The sequence below is a fragment of the Galleria mellonella genome, unplaced genomic scaffold (genome assembly GCF_026898425.1).
Source record: "Galleria mellonella isolate WM207_F2 unplaced genomic scaffold, CSIRO_AGI_GalMel_v1 utg570, whole genome shotgun sequence".
In the NCBI taxonomy this organism is placed as follows: Eukaryota; Metazoa; Arthropoda; class Insecta; order Lepidoptera; family Pyralidae; genus Galleria; species Galleria mellonella.
Window position 1 is genome coordinate 434133 of NW_026442120.1, and position 27695 is coordinate 461827.

Consider the following 27695-nt stretch of genomic DNA (forward strand, 5'->3'; position numbering starts at 1 on the left):
ATAAAACTTCATTCGTGAGCGCTGAGGGCGGAAGATCTTTCCTCACAAATACCACTTATAGTAAATTTATTTTGTGTGGCGCCCATAAATAAGGGGAAGGGCGAATGCTACCCTGGAATTGTAAGTAACTGCTGAATACGCCCACAGTCGAGCAAGTTTTACATGGGAACGGCTTTTGTCGTGATTTCCGAGTGTCTGACGAATGGGCAGAATGAGTGGAAGGAAGGAACGGTGCTAATTTAAATACTCAAAGCAGGCACTGAGTAACCTATTTAATGTACTCGTATTATAAGAGCTTGAATGCTGCCACAGGATTCAAAACAGAGAGGTATTTGATAGGAAAATATTCTTTTTAAGTAAATATACTTACTAGTAAAATATTGAACAAATTTAGTACCCTATGTGTGATCATTTATTATTATAAAGTAAATCATGTTTTTCAAAAAATTCTTTCATCACCATCATTATAATTGGTGTCATGTCCTTGGTCCAGGACTAATTAGAATGCTTTTTCTAAATGCCTTTAATTTAATCTAGACTATCGAATCCATTGTTTTTCTGTAATATTCATGTAGGTTATTAGTCTATTACGATTCTTTTAACCTTTTTATTTTGTAGTGATAGTTAAAGGAAGCATTATTCAATAAGTACAGTTATGGATTTATTAAAAGGTATGCTCATTTGTCTTTAAGATTTGTACTTTATTATTTTATGCATATAATAATGAAGTAAGTATAATTTGTTGTCACTTCTTTTTATGTTATTATGTTACAAAAACTACAAAACTACAAAATTAATACACCAGTGGAAGAGAAAGAAATACAAAAGTAATACAAAGACACTTAAAATAGGTCATTATTATTTTCTTATTGGGAAGGACTCAACTCCATTACTGGAACCCTAAACTATTGCTATTTGTTTTATTATATATTTTGCTTTTTTTTGTTTTGTAGCTTTTTTATTTTCATTCTTTTATCTCTTTTACTGTGTATTATGTATATGTTTGTATTGTAATTTGTGTGCTATAAGTAATGTAAATAAATTATCTATCTATCTATCTATTTCTGTCAAAAGTTCTACTACAACTAAAAACTGTGTAACGTTAATAAAATTACAACAATTTGAAAGCATGCTGCACAATTCACGCCGAAATGTTCAATGAGAAACGAGTTTGATATTTTAAATGAATTCACATACACGTTTTCACCAAATCGCGACAGAACATTACTTGTTAATTTATTTCGGCCACTAACTGGCTTTGTTCACGCACTCTAACCACTTTTGATAATTATTTCAATGTCATAAATAGGTGCTCGCATGTTATTGCGAATGCAACGCTAATTGGGTTTTAACTTAGTTTTGCTAATTGTTACATTTTGTGTGGCCGTGTGTTATTACTGAACAATTATAAATAATGGCCTTTAGCTATGTTTGTAATTAGGATAGATACTGAGCGTTTTCATGCAGATTCGCTCATACCTGCTTGTGCACGACGCACCTTTTTAGTTTCCTTTTTAATTTTATTAAAAAGAAGTTTACCAGAGGGATACTTTGTACAAAAGTCATTTGCTTGGGTACCTCTATCCCATTCGTGTTTCAACTGCAGTAAAGCAGTTGCGTTTGCATGGCTCTGTTTCGGTTTAAAGGGTGGGATATGGCGTGAATTTGCAGGGTACAGAAGAATAACTCCTGAGTGCTTAGGAATGGCAACGCATGGGGTGTACCATGGGCGAAACAGTACACTCTGTTATGTCCATGGTACTGCTCATGTGTATAGGCGACGGTTACCACTTTCCATCAGGTGGGCAGTCAGCTTGCTTGCCATTCTAAGTTGTATTAACAAAAAAAAAATTTGGGATTTGAAGTTACTGTCAGTTTAGTTTTTCGTTCGCTTTTTTGCTCTCTTGGTTTGCTTTGTATATTTTTTACATAAGTATCACATCTTTCTAAAAAACCTGTGTTTCCATACCAGCATACAGTCTATTCACCCACAAGGCTTTCGAATTTATATATTGTCATAACATTAAATGTTAGTAATAAGAACTAGAGGCTGATTGTCAGCAATGTACCATATCTGGTAAACTACTACACGTCCTTGGCATCCCTAGATCGATGTACACTAAACTTTAAGCAACAATTGATTAATTACTTGATGATTCTTCGTTTGAAGACACTGTAAGTGTAGACCGAATAACGGCTAAAGGTTAATGACCAGCAGAGAAGGCCATGGTTCCTTTGATAATAGTAGTGAATCCTTAAATGTTGATAGTCATACGTATACTAAAGGTAGTGGAACTAATCAGTCGTTTAGATCTGAAAAATATAATCTAATTTAGTAAAATATAAATGTCGGTTAATTTAGTAAAATATATAGAATAGACTACACTTTCCTTTCCCGTGGGTATCGTAAGAGACGACTAAAGTAGAGCGAGGAATAGGCAGTAGCGTCCCTCTTAAAACATTTCTAAAAGCCTAACTGCAGTTGCCAATTCGCCTGCCAAGCAAAACTCGTCTTGTGGGAAGGGCTTGTGACCAGCAGTGGACAGCAGTAATAAAAAAATACGTCGGTTATTTAATGCACTTTTACACTACGTCATGCGCATATTTTGGAGAGTCGGGACACTTATAAAGTATACAGTCTTCAATGAAATAAAAGCGCCTTAAAAGAACATTTTCCTACTCGATCTTTTTAATGTTTCGCTTCCTCTACTCGTCTACAAAGTCGGCATAAATAACGGACAAACGTTAAAAAGGTTTTGATCCAAACATTCCCGGAGGAAGCTCTGCTCTGCTCTGACTTAGCTCTGCACTGGCAGGTAGGAAGTTATACAAAGATCCACGTCAGCGTCGTTGCGAAATTAATTTATACTACAATTATATTGTTTATGCCCCTAAATAAACATAAATTAAAAACGTTTATCTTGAAATTTTTATTTCTGTCACTATTTTTAATAAGTTGTACACATAGTGAGTCCCTTCAGAAGATTAAATAAAAGAGTTTTGTTGGGTAACATAATAATTTCTTTCTGCGAAGTGATTAATATCCATTCTTCATTCTGGGCCTCGCCGCTGAATATATCCGGCAATGGATACTAGAAATTATAACAGATATTTAAACACTATTAGACGAAATACATCACAAGTATGACTAGAACTATAACTGAGGTTGTTTATTTCATTTCATAATTATAGATAGTATTTTAATAGATAAAAATATTATCTATAGTGATCGCTTTCAACGATAAAGTCGCCCATAATTTTTTCTGTATAATGTGCCTTGTAATTTCTACTTTTGCTAAGTTTTATTGCTACTGTATCGTTTTGGAGAGATATATTTATACAGTATATTACTGCTTAAAGCTAGTAATAAGTGGATAGATAATTCTATCTATTTATTACTATATTTTAGCTCGCTACTTCGTACGTGTGGATATGTGAAGCAGAAAAATCAATGAAATAATCCCCTTGACATAATAATATTATGAAAAAACATATACCACTTTATAAGTTAGATCTTTAGGAACTTACAAGTTGACGGCCCGCCTGATAGAAAGTGGTAACCGTCGCCTATAGATATATATATAAGCAGTACCATGGACATAATAGAGTATACTGTTTTGCCCATGATACTCCCCATGCGCTGCCATTCCTGAGGACTCAGGTGTCATTCCTCTGTACCCTGTAAATGCCGCCTGTAAACCCTGTAAAACATTGATCACTGTTGTCGTATCTCAAATAGGATGCCTCAGCGGTGACCAAGTTTTTTATTATTTCTTTTTCTTTTCTTTTTTTTATTTATTTTATTACAAAATGTACTAACATTAGGATAAGATCATGTTACTTATAAATTAGACCATTGCCTGTAATAATAAAGATTATTATTATGATATATGTATATTATAATAAAGGCGAGTTTAAAACTCTTACATTAAAAGGTGAAGGTACACTTTCAAAGCAGTAATAGTTTTTTTTTAATGGGTGATAATGGAATGATATTCCGAACTACGCTATCGGTATACACCGGCGGGGCACCAGTGAAGGATGGTAGGTGAGGATGAAGCAGGTCAGTTAGACCATCGTGACAAATTGAACAAGAATTGTTCACGATGGTTTCCAAGGGGAATCACGTGGAGGTCGACCTAATAGGGCATATTGCTGGCAATGGGGCTGTCCAACTCCATTCCTAACAATCCCTTCCCCCCAAACAGTACTATTAATAGACGATGTACTTGAAAGGCAAAATGGGTTTGGAAGTACTAGGGAATGATTACTTTGTGTTTCATTCATCATCCTGGTGAAATGCTTAGACATAAATACTTGTACATCTTCATTACTCATTTTCAGGATGCTATTGTTATTTCTCCATTTTTTTTTCGAAACAACAAGAACTATTTTTTTTAATACTAGGTTAGAGACGATCATTAGATGCATATAAAAAATATATATAAATAATGAATTTAACATATAAAGTAAGATGCGTATGCATGGGATTTAAAAGTAACTAACTGTATCTAAATAGCACATAAAGAAAAAAGAATCTATACCAGATTTTAAATTAGACCTCCAGGAATATAACTATGGAAATCACATTCAATTTAGTGCAATATTTTTTGCATGATGCCGAAATAAACAGATGTTTCTCTTGTCAAATTTTCTTAGATCTCCTCTATGTACAGATACCATTTAATTATAATTTTGTTATAAAATATAAAATAAGTTATATAAAGTTAAATAAAATTGTTACTTTTCAATTATTTCCGTTTCAGCAAATAAATAAATACAGGTTCTCACGTTTATTGTTAATACCTGTCTTTGAAACACTTCAAATCTCTTCTACAGTATAGGATTAGAACACTCTATTATTACTGTAGAAACCCTTTTAAGTGAGGTCAATATCTGAATTGCTTTACAAGAATTGAGATTTAATTTTAAATGTATCGACTTATTATTGACCTTAGCGTCTCATTTTTAAAGTACATTCTGGTACGGAGAGAAAAATCGGGAAGCAAGAGGGAATAACTCTAAAACTGACATTAATAATAATGCTCAAAGCTTTTACCCGACGTCGTATGACAAAGGGGGTTAGTAGCGAGTTCTTCGCTTCTAAATTTATATGTTACACGTAGTAAATTATTGGTATGCCGGGTCGAGAGTGCGGTGCCCGGCGCGGGGTGTTGTTAATTTAGAAACTTTTTACATTAACACGTAGCGGATGGGGTGTGATTAAAAAAACATTTGCGAAGATTACTTCAGTGTGTGCGTATGTGTGGGTCCCTGGGGTCGGGGTGAAACAACGAGTTCACTTTGTAATGGACCGTATAAATAACAACTAGAAGTAGATTTTCATTTGTTCACTGCGGGAAAATCCTTTTCAGTCACGTGGAAAGAATGTTTGATGAAAGGGTAACGAAACATAGCTAGTGTACTGTCGAAGGGAGATGCCGATATATAGGTTATCGAAGTGAATGATGAATAAGGAGTTAAGAGGTAAATAATGATGGTGGCTTTTGGCTTCGATTGACTATAAAGAAAGAAAGACAGAGAGAGAGTGTGTCTCTCTCTATCTCTCTTTTATTTTAAAAATATATATGCATGTATATTTATATTAATAATTAATTCAGTATTGTGTGGTCCTGACAAAGAATGGGCCACACCTTCCTTTTTTGTAGATGTCATAAGAGGCAACTAAGAGTACTTAATGGTCACAAGATGGACAGCAGCATTACTCTTAAAATATCACCAAAGCCAAACTGCGGTTGCCATCCCGCCTTGAATCATGGCAACTATAATATTATATTAAATAATAAAATGCTAAAATAAGCATCTCTCTCTTTTCATTTAAATAATAATAATAATTCATATCTAATAGCAGTTACAATATAGACCATATTTTATAAAACAAAACATATTATATTAAATAATAAAATGTATAAATAAGCATACAATACTGGTAATGCAACCGAAATAGTCACCACACAGCTGTATCAAGACATTAATTTCTGATACCTGAATACTGATTTTCACTCGAATCAGTGGGAAGGTCGATACTCGATCGATCGATCGATTATTTATCCTATCCAATATGGTACTTAGTACGGAATCTATCAAAACATAGAAAATTATAAATTTTGAATTCGATATTTTACATGTGGGTAATGGAAATATTACGTTTTAGGTTAAATATTTGTTATAAAATTATAAGACCTCCCATTTGGCAATTTATATCCGAAAGAAAACCGGGTTCAATTATAATGAAATTAAAAATTACATTGTTAATGCATTTACAACTATTATAAATGAGGGTGGACTTACCTCTAACAGAGATCTCTTCTATTTGTACAAAGAAAATCAACATTTGTTAAAAGAAAATTCTTAAATTGTTATTTTATATATATGTATATATATTTATGAGCATGTTTGCGTGCGTGCGTGCGTGCGTTAATGCGTGCGTGCGTGTGTACGTGCGTGCGTACACACGCCGTGTGTGCGTGCGTGCGTGAGTGCGTGCGTGCGTGCGTGCATGCTTACGTGTGTACCTGCGTGTGTGCGTGCTTGCGTGCGTGCGTGCGTACGTGCGTGCGCGCGTGCATGTGTGTGTGTGTATTTTGAATGCAAGTAAGTTAGTTTGTTATAATAAATATGTAATAATAAGTAAGTACTAGTACCATACTGTTTCCTCTTCCAATTGTACGCACACTGCCCGCTGGTAATTAATGCTCCTTTCTACTCAGGGTTTGCTGGAAGATAATTCTGAGCTGAGCTCGCCTGTTGTACATCTTCATTTAATATAGACTTTAACTTAAATTTCTTTGTACAATAAATTTAAGTCAGGTTCAGAATCAGCGTCAGTTATTAAGTTACCAGGTAATATATACACAAAAACAAACATGCGTTCACATTAATAAACTCCTTTCTGTATGATAACAGGATAATAAGACAAAACAAAAGCAAAGACTTACGCTTAGTTTTGTTGAGTTGTCCCCGGTTTGTTTATTTTGTTTTCATGTGTATGTTAACAAATAACAACACGAAAGCTTAAATTTTTATAGAAATACCAATGCACCTTCGAATAATATAGGAAATATTTGTTTTGGACTACCCATAATCTAGCAGCTCCGGTACTTTGGGTTACCTATTTAATTTATATATTTTAATATTTTTTTTCTGCAGACTTCATTCTCACCTATTAAAAAAAAAATAGCAACCGATGAAAAATAATATATTATATAATTTTTAAAATATATAGACTTTATTTAAACAGTGGTCAAAGTACAAGTGCCTGACCCATATGTACGGAATTTTTCGTAACCAACTGACCTAAATTTATTTACACAGTGTATTTTTTTGTAATAGAAAAATATGAATAATGCATGGATCCCGTCTAAAGCGGGATATCTACTGGAAAACATTGAAATGCACGTACTGTCTTGGATTAATTCGAATGTGTATATAAAGTATACAAAATATTAAAAGTGAACCAAAAGATATATATCATACATACACATACATACATATATCATATATAGATAATATATTTTTAACCTAATTCTCAAAGGAGGAGCTCTCCAATTCAACTGTATTTTTTGTATAACATACACATAAAACATGGATCCGCGCATGGCATCGAGTAAGCTTGTATTCTAAAGGTATGTACCTGAAATAAAAAGATTTATTATTATCTTTTTTATTCCTTATTCTCGAAAGGTTTATTTATTAATATTATTTAAAAGAAAATTCTTCAGTAATTTGTTAATTTAACAAATTCAACTCTATGTATTTAATTTATTATAAAATTTAATAGTTAAATAGGTATATTATATCATATTTGTCATTGTGTTTAATTTATTATATTTATGGATATAAATTATATTATATGTAACATGTATTTTGTATATATTTACAATATTATTCGCTATGATATTTATTATTATATCAATAAATTGATATAATACATACATATATAAATACAGCATAATGCTGAGCACGCACCTCGTTTTGCAGGTATTGCGACGCACGCACACATACACTTATTTTTAATGAAATAATTTTTTTAATTTTATATTCTTTTTTTTTATATATATATATATATAAATATTTTTTGAGTTGTTTCTTTATTATAATTCTTAATATATGGATTTTTTTTAACCCCTGTGTGGGTGTTGACGCATATTTCTGTAAAATAAAGTTTCTTTCTTTCTTTCAAATATATTTTTTTTGTGTAATGTATGTTCGTCACCACTGCCCTCAAACGCTTCAAATTCTAAAAAATTTTATTGCACAATAAAGAATAAATAAATAAATAAAAATGCAGTCCAACTCAGATATTTGAGAGATGCGGATCCGAATTCCGTTGGATCGAATCATTTGGGATTCCCTAATGCAGAGTTATTGACTGCGTGATACTCAGAAACCGAAATGTGGAAATAAAAAATATACAAAATTGGTTCCACGGAAAATCAGCGTTTAGGCGTTATGTATGAATGCCTAAACACTTAGCTGAGTGGTGACCATTTTGGTCGCATAATTTCTAATTAGGTGTAAGCTTATTTTGTATTACCTTTTTCTTTAAGTTTGTAATTATTTATGTTTTAGTTTGTAATCGTTATTATTATTATTATTATGCGCCAAATAAATATTTTTCTTTCTTTCTTTCAAATTGAAGTGGTAATGGGCCGGCTATTTAAATTGTGCAATAGATAATCGATGGGGAAAAAAGTTCTTAACTGGCGACCACGTGCAAGCAAGCACAGTATGAAGCAACCCCCATGAGATAGAAAAACAATCTAAAAAGTTATGCAGAAAGTCATTGGTTAGAAGTAAAGCAGAATAGTGGTTTGTAAGGAAATATGAGGAAGTCCTGTATTCAGTGGTAGACGGTGAATAGGCTGTAATGATGATGATGCATTGACGACTCACGACCTATCAGATGGGAAGTGTTAATCATGACCTACGCACAAGGCATATTATTTACAAATATACCTAGTATACGAGTATATAATAGTACCTAAACTAGTTTTTTTATACAACTTAGAATGGCATACGAGCTGACGGCCCACCTGATGGAAAGTGGTAACCGTCGCCTATAGACATGAGCAGTACCATGCACATAACAGAGTATACTGTTTCGCACACGATACCCTCCATGCGTTGCCATTCCTGAAGATTCAAGTGTTATTCCTCTGTATCCTGTAAATTAACTGTCATATCTAACCATTCAAACTGAAACACAGCTATGGAAACACAACTGCTTCATAATAAAATCACGAATGGGACAGAGATACCCAATCAAATGACTTTTATACAACGTCTCGTTCTGGTAACGTACTCATATTTGAAATATGTAAACTCTGACTTAAACAGTATGATTAGAGAGAAGTGTGGACTGAAAGATGATGTAGTGACAAAAATTGAAAAGGAATGTTGCGTTGGTTTGGCCATTTGAAGAGGATGGATAAAAGGAGAATTACAGAAGAGATTTATCGAGCAACAATGAATAGAGGAATGTTGTTAGGGGCCGCCCTAGATGGTGTGTTGCAGAAAGGCGAAATTAAAAGTACCCGTAACCAGTAAGCGTGTATGAAAATATTGATGAATGTGGAAGAAGCGAAAGAGGTTTGTTTGAATCGAAGCATTTGGCGTTCCATTGTTTCTGCCTACACTAATGAGAGACAGGCGTAACAGATATGTATGTAAACTCTGTCTTACCTACTAATTCTGCTGTCAAGTAGCTACTTGGTAGTATATATGCAAGCATTAGCAGTATGAATGCAAGGGCGCTCCCTTGCATTCATGTTATTTTGCATTAGTATTTCCATATTATTATTATTGGTAAATTAATTCACGGCAACAATATATTACATTATCACTAATTGCATTGTTTTTACATAAATATTATTAACGAAGCTGCGTACAATTAATAATATAATGATTTTAATAAAATTTCGACATCGTAATGTAAGCAATTTCAGAATTCTGTTTTATTACACGAATGTGTCGTAAATGGAACAATATGCTGATTAATTAATCAATAATAGGTAATTACCTATTATGAATAACGTATTGCTTCTATTCGTGTAACGGTGGCGCCACCTAGTGTAAAAAGTTTCTAATTTTATTTTATACAGCTATGGTGGCAAACAAGTATACGATCCGTCTGATGGTAAATGCAGTTACCGTAGCCTATGGACGCCTGTAACACCAGGAATGCCATGCGTGCATTGCTGACCCTTAAAAAACCTTAATACGCCCTTTTTGAAGAACTCCATGCTGTAGTCTCTAGAGAAAGCCTCGGCAGGAAGATCATTGCATAACCTGAGTGCTCACGATAGAAAACTCCTCTGAAACATTACTCTGCGTTACTATTTCGGCCTAATTGATTTATAAACGATAGCTACTTATTAAAAAAAAACTATTCATCAAGAAATAAGAGCAGACTGATCTAAATCCCAAAAATACCCAACATTTAAGCGAGCTAAGAAAGAAAACCAAAGACCTGGGAATAGTCGCCTACGGAAATAAATTGGGAGCAAAAGGGCTCGCCCTGAGGCCCCAACCCGAGCCTTCCTAGGGGTAAAAAGAAGACCTGCATAGTAGTAGTAGACAATAGCTTTACGTGTTCTCGGAACAAATACTTTATCAAGTAATAATCGTCTTTAAATGCTCGAATTGTAAATTTTTACAAGTCAATACTCATAGGCTGAGATTCAAACTTGAACTTCTTTGTAACTAACTAAAGTTAAAAATTATCAGATTGAGCTATTACAGCTTTACGAGACCCTAAAAAAGGGAAATCACTGTAATCCGCTGGAATGGGGGTTCAGTATGGGATAATAAATCATATCAACGTCATACTTATTCTAAGCACATACACTTTTTTTTTAATAAACTGCCGAGGTTCTCTCAAGAGGCTACAATATGGGGTTCTTCACATGGGTTGTGAAAACATTTCTTTAGGGTCGAAAACAAACACATGTTATTTCTTATATACCTAGTCATATTTAGACTATGACAACAAGTTCTCGTGCCTATTTACCACAACAGTATAAAAATTGTTAAAAACTTTTAACAATTACCTATTTTACACTTTATTTGGTTGCTAAAAAATATTAATGTCATATTTTTATATGAAAAATATTATTAATCCCCCAATTTTGGCCAATCAACACCTTCCCCTACCCTTACTGCGGAATCTTCGTCTCTCGCGAACACACCGACATACTGCACAGACTGTCCCTGCCGGCAGGGATGAACCTCCGACACAAAAGTCCGCGCACAATTAGGTTTATGCCTGAGTGCATCTCTTCGACTCTTCCTCGAAGTGCGGTGGTCTTAGCCGAGATTTTACCAGAGGAAGACTCTGTACAAAAGTCGTTTGCTTGGACATCTCTGTCCCATTCGTGTTTCTACTTTGAAGCAATTATGTTTGCATGGTTGTGTTTCGATTTGAAAGCATATAGCAGTGAATTTACAGGGTATAGAGGAATAACACCTGAGTCCTCAGGAATGGCAACGCATGGGGGGTATCATGAGCAAAACAGTATATTCTGTTATGTCCATAGTACTGCTCATGCCTATAGACGACGGTAACCACTTTCCATCAGGTGGGCCGTCAGCTTATTTACCATTCTAAGTTGCATTAAAAAAAGAAGATCCGAGTCACTCTGGCGCCTTTAGGCATACGTCGCAGTCCAAGAATAAGAGTCGACACTCTGTCATTCTTCTCTCGCAAGCTTGTAGTGCCATCTTCCTCCGCCCCTTCACACGCGCCCAGTGAAACTGTAAAAACCATCTATGGCCGACAAAAATTACAGATCGAAAAAAAATTCATCCCACTAATATTATAAATACAAAGTTTTAAAGAGATTTTGAATATCTGTTCCTCATTCATTATAGATTACAATAAAATATCCATTAGTAGGTACATAAATAAACTATGCCCTAAAAAACAGTCTTCGTTTATGCTAGGTCTAGAAATATAAAATTTTAGATGAAAGTTCTCTGAATCTCATACATATGTATTATTGTAAGAATTTTGTAAATATCCAAAGAATGGGAGATAATGGATTCACGTGGGAGAAGCTGCTAGTAACAGTAAATTACAAATTATCCTAAACATAGGCGCTTACAACATGTATTGTTAACTTCTCATATTGTATGTATTTTCACTACTTCTTTTTTATGAAACATACAAGATTATTCTTATGTTCGTAAATTAAATTCTTGATATCGACTTAATATAAAATCCGTTCTGCTATTTCATTGGAAGCAGATTTTTCTGAACGTCGAGTGCGCGGTATTACGCGGTGTACGAAGTTATCAAGTTTCCTTGCCGCATTTATTTTAAGTGTGTCTCCGGAGAGTATTTTGCGAAAAAATACCAAAGCATTTGTTGCTATCTGAATGAAATTTTCCACACAAAATAGAGAATAAAGGCAACGTACGAGAGATAACATTTGTCATGTATTATTGCAATTTGAAAGAGAGAAATATAATAACGTTAATCCTTCAGAGTGATTTCACTTTGGATATGTTGATTTTTGTATTGAAATTCTTCATAATATACACAAAATGTTTATCCTTATTTCTAATAGAATAAAAACGACAATAAAACAAAATTGTAGAGAAATATAATGGGGGTAAATTAAGAATAACAAAGATTTTTTTATGATGAAACACTTTGCTGGCCGTGTGCTCCTGGCGTAGAATAGGCCACCCCTTCCTTTCCTGTGGGTTTATTCTATGATTTATTTACTTTAATAAGATTACTAGTCAATATCAATTTTGTCAAGATTGAAACCAATTTTTCGTGGAGTAAAACCTACTTTTTCTATTAGAAAAATAATGTATGATATACATAATAGAAAGCCAAGTAGAGGATAAAATAGTATCTAGGATACTAACTCGGGATTTTCGCTAGTATCTTTCTCATTTTCTACAAAATCCACGGAGTAGATTACGCATGGTACGTGTACGATGAATAATCCTAGTTTACTAAAATTATAAGTGTATTTGTTACGATTGGATGTTTATATGTTTGAATATTTCTCACTTGATTACGACACACCACACCCCTTCTTATTCCGTGGATATCGTAAGAGGCGACTAAAGGAGAGTGAGGGATGGACAGCAGCGTCCCTCTTAAAATATCTCTAAAACTTAACTGTAGTTGCCTATCCGCCTACCAAGCATGGCAACTACTAGCAAAACCTAAGTGGGAGGCTTATGTTCAGCAGGGAACGGTTAAAGGCTGATATGATGATAAAACATTTTGCAATTTACTAAATTGCAAACTGTTATAGAAATATTATTAAATTAATATTCTATTTGAATTTCGGAATGAAAACAAAACGGTTCTCGCTCGAAATGTTTCATTCACTAAATAATTGTAAAAAAAAAACACACACAAACTATATTGAGAGTTCGAAATGGGTTTTTTGTTATAATACTTTACCAGATATTTTCGATTTTAGTTAATATAGTATAGTAACTATAAAAGTACACAAACAAACATAGTAGCAATCATCCTTTTTTTAGAAATGTAGAAAATAATTGTTCAAATTTATCTAACAAACCGTTTTATAAATACATTAGAGGGTAGGTTACCTTCACAAATAGACAAAGGCACAAACAAATACATTCAACTACAGCTTTTTTCATTGAAATGAGAAAATATATCTACTATGCATTTTACTTATATTATGTCATATAATACTTCACAGAGACCTGCAGCACACCTGGTCCTGTGCTTCCAACTTTCCTAATTTTACATAATTGAATTTTAAAATTCTTTCCCTTTGCGAAGCTTATTAAAAAGTAAGTACAGCTAAGTAGTGTTTTAGTTTAAAATTTAATTTAATTTGTAAAAGTATTTGTTCTGTTATAATATAATTATTCAAGCTATCTCCCACGAATTCACCTGCGCGAATTTGTTTTCTCCCATTGTTTTAAGTTTTAGTAAAATTGTTTCTTTGTGGAATCACTCCATTGTGAGATATAATTTAAGACATTTCTCAATTTATCTGTGTATTTATTTTGTATTATTATTATATATTCTGTATATGTATAATGGAAATTTTATGAACTTACTATATTTGTCGTTTCTGACAATTATTTTGACTTTACCCAGAAGTTTGCTTCAGAGCGCGTACGACGCGTATTCGTGTTTCAACCGTGAAGCAATTGTGTTTGCATGGTTGTCTTTCGGTTTGAAGGGTGAGATATGGCGTGAATTTACTGGGTACAGGGGAATAACACTTGAGTTCTCAGGAACAACAACGCATGGGGGGTGTATCATGGGCGAAACGGTATACTCTGTTATGTCCAAGGTACTGCTCATGTCTATAGGCGACAGTTACCACTTTCCATCAGGTGGGCCGTCAGCTTGTTTGCCATTCTAAGTTGTATAAAAGAAAATTTGATTTCAATACACAGTTTGCTGTTTTTTTGGACTAAAACCAATATTTGAAAATCGCAACCAATTTATATTTGTTAGTGCTCTTGCGAGCCTGTTAGAACTAACGTTCCATATTTTAAGGTTACATACTTTATGGTGACACGTAATGTATATGCGTGTATCATTTTTGTATTAATATTCATGGGATACGGATTTCGGCTGTCCACTCCGTATAATATATGGACGCTGGACACGGCGTGTTTACTCTTGTACCCTGTATTAATAATATGCTGGAAGTAAGAGCTTGTTTGTATTTCTAATAATATTCAAGAGTACATACTTTCATAATCCAACTGATATTGTAAATATTAAAGTTTGAGAGAATGTTTGTATGTGTGTTTAAATTTTACATAAAATTCTTAGGAGTCTGATAATGTCCTTAGCAAAAACAGGTAAATGTAGACTTCAAGTTCGCATATATCTCTTAAATTAAAACACTTTAAGGTTATTAACAAAAAGATGTTTGTATACAAGCATATAATAGGAAAATAATTGAATGAACCAATAAAAACATTAACAAGATTTAGAAAACAGCAAAAATTATCAACATTGACACGTAGTGAGAAGTTAAAGACAAACCTGCTTTGAAGTTTGATTTTACGTTTTGTTTTTTTTTTTTTTTTTAATATTTACACATACAGAATTGTATGTTACTCAATCATGATTAAACTGGTAGATCGAAGTAAATTTTAATTCAAAGACACATATTATGCCTGATAAGTAATATTTACATTAATTTTTATTTTAACTCATGGGAAACAAGTCAGGAGTTATGGCTACAATATATGACGTAGGGGGGAAAGGGATTGTTAGTAATGGAGACTGAGAATTCTACTGCTAGCAATATACCCAACCAGGTCGACCTCCTCGCGGTTCTCCCTGGAAACTATCATGGTTAATTCCTGATGAATTCATCATGATGGGCTAACTGACCTGTTATCATTCTCATCTATCTCCCTTCACTGGTGCTCCGCCAGCATATCCCGTTAGCGCAAGCGGGGTTACCATACCATTTTCACCCATCAAAAAATATGTGACGTAACTGAATATTGAAATGGTCAAAATATTGTAAACATGTTTAAGATTAAATTAACAATAAATAATTCGAAAATGCTCCCTGGAAGCGATCGCTCTTAGCGACAAAGCCGCCTATTGTTTTCTCACTCTTCATATTTTGTTTCATAATAGGTTTATTATTGTAATCTTATGGAGGAAACAATAAAGAGTATCTATCTAATTCAATCTATCAATATTCATACATATATCGGCACCGCCGGTTCGCACCTGTACTGCTCAGTTTGCTCCCACTTATCAGGCTATTTCTCTGCTCAAATCTCTGATTGTTCAGCAGCCAGATATTGATATATTTAATGACAAAATATATATATATTTTTTAAATGTTGATTAAAATTTTTAAGTTTGTAAAGTAAACCTATGGCTCACTACACGTTTTGGGATACTGTAAGTGTGGTGAATAATTTATAAATAAATATATATATCATTTGACGAACATTTTTTTATACCACTGAGGTGGCAAACAAGCATACGGCCCACCTGATGGTAAGTAGTTTTTTTGATGGTTGATAATGGAATGGTTACCCCGCCTGCGCTATCGGTGTACACTGGCGGGACACCAGTGAGGGATGATAGGTGAGAATAAAGCAGGTCAGTTAGCCCATCGTGACGAATCTAACAATAAATCAATCACGATGGTTTCGTTTTGGGGGAACCACGAGGAGTGTCGACCTGATGTATATTGTTAGCAATAAATATATATATATATATATATATACCCTTCTCCCGATGACAAGTAGTTATCATAGCGTATAAACGTCTAGGAACATTACGTGCGCATTTTTTTTATACAACTTACGCTTATAGACATGAGCAGTGTCATGGATATAACAGAGTATACTGTTTCGCCCATGATACCCCGCATGCGTTGCCATTCCTGAGGACTCAGGTGTTATTCCTCTATACCCTATAAATTCACGGCCATATGCCTTCAAACCGAAATACAGCCATGCAAACACAACTGCTTCACGGTTGAAACACGAATGGGACAGAGGTACTCAAGCAATCGACTTTTGTACAAAGTCTCCCTCTGGCATTACTTTAACAAAAGAACATTTAAACTTAAAAAATAGTGGTATTATTTTTTTTTTTAATAGATATCAATATTTTAAATTCACTCCAATCACTTTAATGCATAATACATGCCCACACTTCAATCACAAGCTAAGAACTTTAGCGCCCGAAATACAAAACAATACACTCTTGGCCGAACTCAACATCTGTCTACATCTGACGTATACATGGGTCAACCCTTAAAATTGCACCCCAAAAACAAATAACACTTTAATGTGAAGACATAAAGTCCGTAATACATCAGCACGGTAGGTAGAATTGTAATTTGTATGCAGATAGGACCATGTCAGTTGTGAGTTGGGACCGGATAGGTGCGTACCTGTGACATTTAGTACTTGTGTACCGTTTTATCGTGTTAGTCTCTCGTTTGACGTCACTTCATTAACGAATCAAAACATTCACTATACTTTTTTTTATAGAATTTCTACGTTTTTATTTACTTAATTTTACTTTAGTGTTAGAGTTGTTAGTTATAAATATAAAATTTAAATTAATTTCGCGGCTTGTAATTTAAATAGCGACAGGATTTCAAGTCCCTGTTAGGAGTACGCGTCACGTCTTTTACTTAATTGCCAAACCACAGTGAACATAGTAATAAATAAATGTGCGAAAAATAAATGAAAAGAAAAAACTAACCAAAACCATAATACTAGATGGAGACTTTGTACAAAAGTCGTTTGCTTGGGTACTTTTGTCCCGTTCGTGTTTTAACCGTAAAGTAGTTGTGTTTGCATGGCTGTGTTTCGGTTTGAAGGGTGGGATATGGCGTGAATTTACTGGGTACAGAGGAATAACACCTTAGTTCTCAGGAATGGCAACGCATGGGGGGTATCATTGGCGAAACAGTATACTCTGTTATGTCCATACTATTGCTCATTGTCTATAGGCGACGGTTACCACTATCCATCAGGTGTGCCGTCAGTTTATTTGCCATACTGAGTTGTATAAAAAAATGAGGGAGTGGATATGAATAATGGTAATTTTTTTTCTAGAAACTAGGGGTAAAGAGGTCTCTTCAGGGTCTCCAATGTGCATGTAATGCCCCCCAGTATTGTAGATGTTCATAGGCTATAATAACCGCTTACTATTAGGCGGGACACATGCTTGTTTGTTATTACCACCTCATTGGTATAAAAAAAACAGATTTTGTGTCAAATATTATAATAACTATTTATATTATTGCTATTTTATAAAAAAAAATCATTATAACAGCAGCAGAAACCCAGCCATGCAAGTCGCACAAAACTCTATTACCGGAAAAATAAATAGTAACAAAATATGGACGTTTACAAAATGCGCGTGGTGTCAACCCTGAAATCATCTCCCCAAGGAGCTGTGACGCTCGTGATAAGGTCACAGTTTTCCGAACGAGAAATCGCAAAAGCGACTCTGCTGTATAAATCGGTTTTTTCTCGCTTATCTATATTTATGTATATTTTCTCTTATTGTTGTATATACTATATAGAGAACGATTTTTGTACAAATTCTCCCTCTGGTAAGATCTGAGGGCCTACTATGAAATGTTTTCCGAAATTTCGGAGCCAAACGAAACAGAAATATGATGTTATAATTACAAAATACATGCCGTTTGGAAATATTAAAAATATTAAAATATTGTTCCTTTGGTCTTTTATGATAGGATGTATGACGAACGAAATGTTAAACTCCATTTATTGGTCCAATTTTGGTATAAACAAAAACACGAAATTGAGTCCGAAATTTCGGAATTTCATTTCATGGTAGGTAATGCTGGTTTAGTGAGTATAAAGTAAGAAAATAATAAATATTGTTGTCCCATATTGTATAAAAAAATGAGGGAGTGGATATGAATAATGTTAATTTTTTTTCTAAAAGTCGTTTCATCTGAGAAAACTAGACAAGAATCTCGAATATTGCTATACGAAAAAAATACAATGTACTCATATTTTAAGCCTTTTTCAATCGACTTAAAAAAAAGGAGGTTGTCAATTCTGTTGCATGTTTTTTTTATATTTGTTACCTCATTATTTCGTTTCTTATAAATTGATTTATAAATTGCTTTTTTTTTTGACAATATACACTTACAGATTTATTTCATAGAAATTTTATTAAAATCGATTCTGTGGTTTAGACCTACTCAATATGCACACAAAATTTTTGAAACAGAATAATTGGAATTTTATATATTTCCACAATTGATATCATTCTGTTTTGTTTTTGAAACAGAATAATTTTTTTTTTTTTTTTTTTTTTTTTTTTTTTTTTGTGAAACACATTCTTATCTTTAAATCGACAAATATAAACTAGTCCCGAAAGGGTTATGGAAAATTAATAAACAGCCAATGATAATATCAAAGATTTATATTACAGCCAGATATGAGACGCCTTAGTGGGCTTGCCCAAATAAATTGTATCATCCGATGAAATATTTGCCAACATCATGAAATCCAGCGGTTAGACGTAAACGAATTTGTTTGTTTCATGTTCATGAGCTCCCGTGGATTGATTAAATATTTGTACGGCTAATGAAAATTGTGTGGGTAGCTGATTATTTGAACTTCATTTCGAATTATGATACATAATGTTATGTGGAAAAAGGGTCTAGTTAAATACCTAATATTAAGCAGAATTTATCTGTAGGATTTTTACATTTTTCTCTCTCATATCTGCATGTATATTATATATATGTTTCATGGAAATTTTATGAATTACTGTGTTTGCCATTTCCGACAATTGTTTGGACTTAATTCGGAAGTCTTCTTCAGGAAGCGTAAGGCGCTTACGTTGCAGAATCACATCTTGTACTGCGGGCTGCAGCTTCTAGAGTCCATAATAACATCGGTGCGTTGACATATAAAAAATATTAAATAATTCATATATTTATATTTATGTATGTATTATTTATTTTGTATAGATATATATTACTAGTTGTTATTTTCTACACTACGTTCGTGATTCACTGTTCATCCCAAAGGTTGACTAGTACAGAATGTTACTAGCATTAAGTCCGCCTTTTGTACCTTATTTTGGTCAATGAAGTTATTTAAATAAATAAATTAGGTCATTTGGTAAATTAGACTATATTTGCACATTAATAAATTACATTTTTAAGAAATATTCACAATGGCAGTAATAACATTTAGTGCACAAAAACAGGTTATATCGCCCGTTACTCATTCCGTTACGTGTTAAATTTACAACCGACTCATTAAAATTTGGCTTCGGTCCAGCCATATTGCTACAGTGCCTAAGCATTACTTAAACTCATTAAGTCGGCCTCAATTTAATTTTATTAAGTCGTATGTTCGCATAAATTAACATGTATGTTTGTATTAATCATAAGATATTGTTTTACATTACAACAATTGTTAATATGTGGACTTTATAATTTAATTCAGTAATTTATATTTCAGAGAATAAAGTTACAATAAGTAACATAATTTACATAAAAAATATAAAATAGCAAAACTTATTGTATAACTAGGTAAGCAGTACACTACACAACTATAAAAAAATAAAATAAGAGAGTAAGGAAAACTCGGAATCAAATTCTACACAAAGGGGAGAAAGGTATTGTTAGTAATGGAAAGGTTGCATTGTCTCTTTGCTATAAATATACCCTATCAGGTCAACCTCCATGCGGTCCCCCTTGGATACTAATTCACTAATTTATCGTTGAATTCGTCACGATGGGCTAACTAACCTGCCTTTTCATCCCCACCAATCATCCCGTTGGAGGTGGCGCAGGTGGAGTTATCATTCCATTTTCATCCATTAAAAAAACCCATACGAACTCACTCAACTGCAATGATTATCATAAATTCATTTCTTCCACATATAAGAGCGACACAATTCAACAGTTAATTATGAGCATAACATGGAAGCAGAGGGGGAAAGGGATTGTTAGTAATGGAGACTGAGAATCCCATTGCTAGCAATATACCCAACCAGGTCGACATCCTCGCGGTTCCCCTGGAAACTATCATGGTTAATTCCTGATGAATTCATCATGATGGGCTAACTGGCCTGTTTTCATTCTCATCTATCACCCTTCACTGGTGCTCCGCCAGCGTATCCCGTTAGCGCAGGCGGGGTTACCATACCATTTTCACCCATAAAAAAAAAAAAACATGGAAGCAGGTTAGGATTATAAAATATTTATTATTTTAGATCAAATTTGAAAACAACTCATAAAACGACGATGTAGTAACGAAATATCGTCAACCCACTATCAAGTCTAAAGCAAACTAGAGCCCAAACACTCGTGGACAAAATCAACGGAACGAGTTAGCGTAAATTTGACGGGACTCAATCGACGTCCATTGACGCAAATGCGGGCTCTGTCAATTATCACCGCACTCCATACGCCGCAGTGGGCTATGATGACATGAACCTACTATTTTATACCATACACTCTACTTTGAACTATACACCAACGGTGCACGGTCTACTTTTGTATTATCGCCGGAATTATCTGTAGTCAGCGAATCGATGACATCATTTCCAGAATACACATGTATAGGATTAACAAGTTTGAATTTCATTCCAGTATTTGTATGTATCGTGTCGTTATGCAAATGTGCTTTATTACAAATTTTGGAATATAATACAATAGTCATGTTTTGAATGTAATTTGATGTTTGGCCATCCGAATCATGTCGTCTGTCTATATCCATTAATCAATTCAAGTTAATTTAATTATGTTGATGCATTATCATGAAGTATTTATCCAGTTAAAAATATTAAATTTGTGAATACAACATGATATCCGTGACTTTGCTTATATTATTACTAGCAACCTGTCTTTTGCACGGTTTTTTATAAAGTAATATATAGCTTATGCTACTCGTGGATAATATAATCTATAGAAGAAATAAGATTATGGTAGACGTTGAAAATAGTTTTTAAAAATTTGTCACCTGTTAGTATCGAGCAGAGTCGCATTTGTCGCCAGGTAACATTTTTCAATTTAGAATGTAGTTTATAAAATTTTTCAATTCAATTTAGTAGTTTAGCTATGAAAGCGGAATAAAGAAAAAACTTATTTCCCATTCCAAATAAAAAAAAACATTTTTAATAAAAAAGTTTTTATAGTATAATCCGCTAAAAAAATATTTATTGGTGCTTACTTTGCAAGCTCTTTTATTTGATACCTATATTAATAGGATGGACATAATATCCATCATAGGCAGTAGATTCATAAAGAAAATATTTTTTTATCTCCTAAGTTTACTCGAATAAAAAAAAAAAACTTATACTTACTCATACGCCATCTTGTTTTGGCGGCCATTTTGAACATATTATAGTATTGAAGATGGAATATTGTGTTGCCACCCGAAATAAAGGTGTATGCAAATTGTAGCACAATCAGTGATGAAGCACTTGTTTTAATACAGCTTTGAAGATTTGACCTAAACAAACATACATTGCAATTTAAATAAAAGCTTCTAAAAATTTTTAATACTCGTTGTAAAATACAAAAAGTATGAAACTCTGTATTCTGAGAAAATGTTAAAAAAAAACACGGACGAATGGAAACACAGTCTGGTATATAAACGTTTCTATTGAATAATGTAAATAGATCATAACATATTGGAGATTAGAGAGGTATCCTAGACTATTTGTTATCACAAAGCTCAGGATATAATACATTATACCATGTTTATGTTAGTACAAGATGATGACTATCAAAATAACTGATTACCGAATAAAATTGTCTTCTGATTGCAAACTAAGAATTACAAATATACAGATGAAAGATTAGACAGATTATAAAAATTTGTTTCGTTGTGAAATCTGACAACAGGTCAAAATTTACATTGATGCCAATATGGAGGTAAATGTTGTATAATTAAAAAAAGAATCAGCAAAGTATAATACCACATATGTAGAAAACTGTACTATTATTTTATTTTGTGTATGTATTAGACCAGGGATAAAAGTGGATACTTGTATGTAATATAATAAATAATAATAATAAATATATACGGACAAATCACACAGATTGAGCTAGCCTCAAAGTAAGTTCGTTGTGGGATGTGTTACTTGTGTTATGGGATACTAACTCAACGATACTATATTTATAATAGATACATATATAGATAAACATCCAAGACCCAGGGCAATCAGGAAAAGATCGTTTTCCATCATGATCTGGCCGGGGATCGAACCCGGGGCCTCCACGTCGCAGGCAGGCGTGTTGACCGCTATGCCACGGAGGACGCATAATAGAGACATTTAGACTTACACCGCAAGGAACTCAAGAATATATATATATATATATATATATATATATATATATATATATATATATATATATATATATATAATATATTATCTCAGATACAGTTATATAAGTACAGTGTAAGGAGTGTTAATAAGAGAGACAATAAAAATATAATATTTTCACTTCAAATAGGATATCCCAAACCTATAAATTCCACCATATTCTAACTAATATTTGTCATAACATCTTTGAATACGTATAAATTTATATAAACGGCATAAGCCTTCAGCCTTCTTGTTCCCTCTCTACTATTCTGATGATTTGTCTTTCCTAAGGTCAAGTCGGTTTATTCAGCTAGACCTTACAATATTGAAAGCGTATTTTATTTATTTATTTACAAGAAACGTGGTAAGCGTATAGATGTTACAATAAGTGTAAGTCCTCATATTTCGCCATAATTAGACGTGCAAATATTAAAACTGAAAAAGAATAAATGTTAAATAAGTCATTAAAATTCGAAATGTTATATAAAAAAATAAATACTTTGTTTCCGCTGACTTATTTATTTTTCTTGAACACTATTTTATTACAAGATCATAATATATTAGAAAGTTATACAGAAATAATTTTCCTCTCCTTTAAAGAAGGGTTTATAATGTTGCCTGTTATATTGTTCAATATAGTCATATGGAATATTACCACTCAATAAATATTTTTGTTAACATATCTGATTACTTTTAAAGAGCTTCTCTTTTACTAGTTATATTTAGTTTTACTATGGTAACACTCTTTTCTATTATACGTTTTTCGTTCTGTCGTCAAATAACATTATTGAAATTATTCGGCCACTATAATGTTTAATTTATAATTTACTTCAAAATTGTTAATTTAATAAGTTTAGAAATCTATAAAAATTTTAATGAAAATAAAAAAGACTTTGATTATATTTTCATTAAATAAACAAAAAAAAAACTTTACGAGATTATTTTTCATACATACAAACTATATAAATAAGGAGTTTAAAGCTATAATACCGTTTTTTTATGTCGAAGGTAAAAATCACTTTACTTAAATCAATATTATAAAGAGGAAAAATGTAATTAGTTATGTTTGTAATAGATGGACCTAAAAACTATTCAATTAAAAGCTGAAAGCTAATTTATCTACACAACTACATTTTATTAAAAAAAAACGAACAAAGCCAGTGCCTGTCGCTAGTAATACATATACAGATCACTCATAAGCATGTAGAGTCCACACAAAAAAATGTGTTTCAAAGCCTATTATTGTAGGTTAAATAGCTATAAAGAAATTCTATTATAACTTATATCCAACAAAAACAAATGTACAAAAGCAACAGAGAGAGGTGGAGTGATGTAGAAGCTCTGCTCTACACAAAGGACGTGTGGGTTTGTCGACTCCACCAACAAAAGGATTGAGATCTAAATGAGAACAAGCTCCATAGAGGGCCCTTTAATCATAGCCAGGTATAGAAATACACAGCGATCTTCAAATACTTTGAAGGTAAAGTATTAGCTACATATACGACTTGGAAAGTTTTCAATAAGATACAAGTCAATATTGGCTTGAGAACTTCCTTTGTAAACGTTAATAGTTGGTGTTGCTAGGGCTTTAAGTTATTGAGTTTAAGGTAAGTATTATTTTTAATCCATTATCATTTTTAATTCTAATAATAAAATCATAAATACCATAAGATTATGCAGTACTTTTAAGTTCAGAAATGAAAATATAATAACGCCTTTGGATTATATGTTTTAATACTCTTTACTGTTTCCTCCAAAAAATTAGTAAACTTATTATAAATACAAATAATTACAAGAAACGGTCACAGTGAAAAAACAATTGGTGGCCTTATCAAATTAATTTACATTACCCATTTTGAATTTCGTATAAATTCATTCGTAAAAAATAAAAATGTAGAACAAACAACTTGCAGTTGGGTTTTCAAACTGATAACGATTCTGAAATTTCAAGATGGGACTTTATATCTTTTTAAAAAGGTCAGCGACCTATAAGTAAATCCCCTTGTGTAACTAATGTCTATAAATTGCGGCGATCACTCACTACCAGGTGAAATACACGCTCGTTTGCCATCCTTTCGCAATAAAAAAATAGAATATGACTTATCTTTAAACGTAAAAAAGCTAACAAATGGCTTACAGTTTGGACAATTAATTGCTGTTGCGAGTGTAGTACCAACGGTAATTCTTTTTGTGTTTATAATATTTAAATCGTCATAGTGGTAGAATACTGACGGATCTGACAAAGATTACATATAAAGATCCGTCAGTATTCTACGACTATGACGAAATGTCGTGAATCGTGAAAACTCCACGAGTTGATAAACAAGTGATTAAACCAGATACCTTCACTGAAATGGTCATCACTTTGTCATCTTCAAGTTACATTAATTAACATTTAACCTCGTCCACAAATGAAACTTCTTCGATGTACATTATTCGACTCATCAAATACTGCATTGCAGTCGCACCTCGTCTCAGATCAACTAAGCAGCGTTTCGTATTGAAAAAAGAGATGTCAATGCGAGCGTATCTCAATCGCGTTGTGTTCGCGACGCCTTTGTGCGTCCGTCATTGGCGCTTTGTGTACGACGGTCTAGTTGGAAGCTTCTGTATTCGTTTGTCGACGCTTTTTCCCTGGCCGTCGCTTTGTCGCGTTTGAAATTGTACAGTATGGATCTGGTGCATTAGGCAGTTGTTACAATTAGATGGGAAAGTAGATGGCACGGGTGTTCACAAAGCAAGAATATGTAATATCTACTATTATAATATGAAATGAATAAAATGTATTGCTTTATAGAAAAGCGACTTCAGTGAACATACATCGATAAACGATGACATGTCTCGTAGGTGCCAGTATTGAATTGTAAATATTTGAATTTAGAACGTGGAATTGCGTGTTTACGACTTTGCTTCGCAACATGCAATTTTTTGTTTTAAAAAGATAGAAGGCAGCTTCAATTGTCATAAAATTAAAAAGAGAACATGCGATTAAACTCTACTGACTTTAAAAACAGTTATGAAAGAAGGTTCAGAACTAGCAATGTAATCAGGTAATACAAAATCCAAAAACAAAATCAGACAAATTCAGAAATTTTGTCCTTTCTAAAGTCATTTATAAAATGTACTAAAATCATTCTAATATTAATAACGTAAATTTCACCTTTCTTTCCTTTTCCTTTTCCCCTTCCTTTCCTATGGGTGTCGTAAAAGGCAATTATGGGAACTTAATGATCGAAATATGCACAGCAGCGTTACTCTTTACGTGACTGCTGTCGACATCACGCTTCTACGTATTACTTAAACACTGAAACTGGCCAGTGTTAAATATATTGTGGTATCTGCAATTGAACATTTGTATTTGCCTCCAACTTGCTGGAGTTTCGTCGGATGACCACAGAGTGTTTGTGTTCAGAGATTTAGGATCTAATGTTATTTCTATATCTAATATATAACTCAATCTTTTTAATTTTATTCATGTTAATTATGTGAATTATTCCTTTTTATATGTATTATTGTACTGATGCTTTACTGGATGAGCGTATTGGGAGATTGTAAAGCTCATCCAGTTGATGAAATAATTAAAATAAAATAAAATAAAATATTTATAGTATATTACTGCAGCGGCCAGCAACTGAGGCATTGATGGACGAACGTGCAAATGTAGGCCGAGGCGAAGCCGAGGCACACATACGTGAGTCCATCAATGCCTAGTTGTGGCCAAGGCTTGTATAGTACTTTTCTCAAACAATGCACGGAAATAAAAAAAACAATTTTACTTTAGTTCAATGATAGATAACGCAATAATAATTTTTCACGCGCCAGAATGTTCCTTTGTTTTTTTTTTTCAATAAACAGCTTTCTATTTGCAAGTCCGTTCGAAATTTAAACAAAACCTTTTATTAGTTACCTCCTTAGTAGCCATGTTTCGAAGTAAAAGGTCATTAAATTTTTAAATTACAGGACAGATATGAGTTTACATAGTAATTTATCTGTACAGTTTAACAAAGCAGCCATATATTGGAATACACATATATCGTATCTAGGTATCGTATATTCAACTTATTTGTGTATTGATTCGTATCTATATTCTATAGGATAGATATTGTATAGGATAGGTATCTATTCACATCAAGGATACATAAGATCAATTTGATTCTGCTGATAGTAGTAATCGAGCTAACAGGAACATACAGGATATTAGCCGAAACAATTGAATGCTATCACAATAATACGAAGCTAATTCTAAAGTACAGGGTGACCTGGTTGCAAAACCACTCTGGTATTGTAAATGAGTGCATTGTTCAAGACACATCTGAGGTGCAATTGAAACAGATCGCATTTTCTTATCTCGGATTTCATTTTAAATGAGTTTCGTGCGCTTTGCGGATTACGAAAATTGTAGACTTTTTCATAAATACAAGTCTAGATATGTTTTGAATGTTAGGAAATGTTCTTCAGATAGTATCTAATGTCACAGCGTTATTTATAAATATAAGATAAAATATAATAGTAAATACTCCTAAAGCGAGGGATAGGCAGCGTTCCTTTTAAAACATCTCAAACTCATGTCAAACTGCGGTTGCCAACCCGCCTGCCAAGCGTGGCAACTACTGGCAAAACTCCCTTTATGGGGAATGCCTATGTCCAGCAGTGGAAAGTTGACGGCTGAAATAATAATAATAAATACTCCCTTTACAGTGACAGAATATATAAAGACAATAGAAGCTTCTTTTTCTCCATACATTATTATAATAATAAAAAACATTTATTATATATTTATTTAACAGACTTTGTATAAAAGTCGATTGCTTGGGTACCTCTGTCCCAGTCGTGTTTCTACCGTAAA

The 27695-nt window shown here is 33.1% G+C and overlaps 1 protein-coding gene across 3 annotated transcripts in view; it reads left to right on the top strand.

The window, feature by feature from the left end:
• LOC113517858 (protein sidekick-1-like) overlaps positions 1-27695 on the top strand; it is a 331792-nt gene that overhangs the window by 162981 nt on the left and 141116 nt on the right. The gene's annotated exons all lie outside the window — the stretch shown is intronic.